Below are 2,860 nucleotides of genomic sequence, written 5' to 3'. Positions count from 1 at the left end.
AAAATCAGAGTGAAAGTTCAAACTATTAGGCAGAAAGAAGGTGAATCCCTCTATGAAGCTTGGGAAAGATACAAGAAACTGATAAGGAGATGTCTTCCTGACATGCTCTCAGAATGGTCTATCCTAGGTATCTTCTATGATGGTCTGTCTAAGATGTCCAAAATATCATTGGACAGCTCTGCGGGTGGATCACTCCACTTGAAGAAAACGCTTGAAGAGGTAAAAGAACTCATTGAGATGGTTCCAAACAACCAATTTATGTACACCTCTGAGAGAAACCCTTTGAATAATGGGGTAGCTCAGAAGAAAGGAGTTCCTAAAGTAGACACTCTAAATGCCATATTGGCTCAGAACAAGATATTGATCCAACAGGTCAATATGATTACTTAGCATTTGACTGGAATGCAAGCTGCAGCAGGTAGCACTCAAGAAGCTTCTTCTGAAGTAGAAGCTTATGATCCTGACCAACCTATGATGGAGGAGGTGAATTACATGGGAGAACCCTATGAAAATACCTACAATCCATCATAGAGGAATCATCCTAACTTTTCATGGAAGGATCAATAGAAGCCTCAGCAAGGCTTCAACAATAATCAAGGTGGAAGAAACCAGAATAGATTCAACAATAGACCACTATTCCCATCTTCTCAAGAATCTATGGAGATTCCTAGGCAGAACCTTTCTGACTTAGTTACTATAGTCTCCAACCTCTCTAAGACCACTCGTAGTTTCATAACTGAAACAAGGTCTTCCATCAGAAATATGGAGATACAAGTTGGTCAGCTGAGCAAGAGGATCCTTGAGACTCCTCCTAACATTTTTCTTAGCAACACTAAAGTAAACCCAAGAGAAGAGTGCAAGGCCATCTCTATAGAGACTGAGGCCAAACAAAAAGATAGTGCACTGGAGTTGAACGCCAGTAAGGAGGCCCTTACTGGGCGTTCAACACCCAATGAAGCACTATTCCTGGTGTTGAATGCCAGTAAGGAGGTCTTTACTAGGCGTTCAACGCCCAAGGCAACACAAAAGTTGGCGTTGAACGTCAATGAAGATATCCATGAAGGGCGTTCAACACCCAAAGAAACACAGGTTCTGGTGTTGAACGCCACAATAGCGGTAGTAGGCGACCCTAAGCTCAATGAGAAGTACCCTATTGAAGTGCTGATAGAACCAAAGGTTCATGAGGAAACCATTGAAGTTACTTTGAATGCTTGGTTATGGATCCTAGACTCTGAAGAGTACTCTTCCTCTGATGAGGAAGAGGAGACTACGGAAGAGCAAGTTGCTCGGTACCTAGGAATTCTGATGAAGCTGAATGCCAAGTTGTTTGGCACAGAGCCATTGGAGGAAGAACTTCCAGTACTCACCAAGGAACTCAATGCCTTGGTTCAGCATAAGCTACCTTAGAAGAAGCCAGATCCTAGACGTTTTTTAATTCCTTGCACCATAGGCACCATGACCGCTGATATGGCTCTGTGTGACCTAAGGTCAAGCATAAACCTCATGCCTCTCTCTGAAATGGAGAGGCTGGGAATCTTTGAGGTCCAAGCTGCAAGAATCTTACTGAAGATGGCAGACAAGTCCATGAAAAAGGCTTATGGACTAGTAGAGGATGTCTTGGTAAAGGTTGAAGACCTTTACATCCCTGTTGATTTCATAATCCTGGACACTAGAGAGGGAAAGGATGAGTCCATCATCCTTGGAAGACCTTCCCTAGCCGCAGCCAAGGTTGTAATTGATGTAGATAGAGGAGAGCTAGTCCTGCAATTGGATGAGTACTGCCTTGCATTCAAGGTTCATAAGCCTCACTCTACCTCAGTTGAAGAGGGCAACAATATCAAGCATGAAGTGCTTCAACCACTCCTCTCATACAAAGCCTAACAGAGCCCCTAGACACCAATTCTAAGTTTGGTGTGGGGCCACCATCATCAAGCTTCGAGAGGAATGATAGTAAGAAGAAAGTGCGTAAAGGTTGGAGGGATAAGAAAATCCCCACTGAAGGCCTCTCACATGGCATGAGAGTTGTCTTCACTGATAATCCTGTCATCCCACACATCGTGAACAGAATCATGTCTCTGAAACATGTAGAACTCGTCCATGAGAGCACAGGCAGGAAGTTCACTGTAAGGGGCAAAATTCTAAGCCCATATCCATCTTCGTAAGGAGCTAACTGTCAAGCTAGTGACGTTAAAGAAACACTTGTTGGGAGGTAACCCAACCATATATAGTTATTTCTATTTCTTTTAAAGTTTATTTTACATGATTAATTCCTTAAGTTTATTTTCCTCTAGTTGTTTCTTTAGGTTCATGATCATGTGCAGTAGTCAGAATAGAGACAGAAAGGTTCAGAGATGGAAATAGAACACTCTGGAATAAGTATCTTGCTGGCATTGAATGCCAGACAAAGAAGGCATAGTGGGCATTCAACGCCCACCAGAAGTATCCAAACTGGCATTGAACACCACACAGAGTGTCCCTGATGGGTTGATGAGCGGATAATTTATACGCTTTTTGGCATTGTTTTTAGTATGTTTTTAGTATGATCTAGTTAGTTTTTAGTATATTTTTATTAGTTTTTAGTTAAAATTCACTTTTCTGGACTTTACTATGAGTTTTTGTATTTTTCTGTGATTTCAGATATTTTCTGGCTGAAATTGAGGGTTCTGAGCAAAAATCTGATTCAGAGACTGAAAAGGACTGCAGATGCTGTTGGATTCTGACCTCCCTGCACTCGAAGTGGATTTTCTGGAGCTACAGAAGCCCAATTGGCGCGCTCTCAACGGCGTTGGAAAGTAGACATCCTGGGCTTTCCAGCAATGTATAATAGTTCATACTTTGCCCGAGATTTGATGGCCCAAAC

At 42.3% G+C, this 2,860-nt stretch overlaps 1 non-coding gene across 1 annotated transcript; it reads right to left on the bottom strand.

Moving 5' to 3' along the window:
* LOC127741805 (small nucleolar RNA R71) lies at positions 1 to 109 on the bottom strand. Its single transcript, XR_008003010.1, has one exon. It is a non-coding gene; the product is annotated as a small nucleolar RNA R71 (small nucleolar RNA).
* Positions 110 to 2,860: the final 2,751 nt, after the last annotated feature.

Source organism: Arachis duranensis, chromosome 9, assembly GCF_000817695.3.
Source record: "Arachis duranensis cultivar V14167 chromosome 9, aradu.V14167.gnm2.J7QH, whole genome shotgun sequence".
NCBI lineage: Eukaryota > Viridiplantae > Streptophyta > Magnoliopsida > Fabales > Fabaceae > Arachis > Arachis duranensis.
The sequence above is the reverse complement of the archived record's forward strand: the minus strand, read 5'-3'. Positions and strand labels throughout refer to the sequence as shown.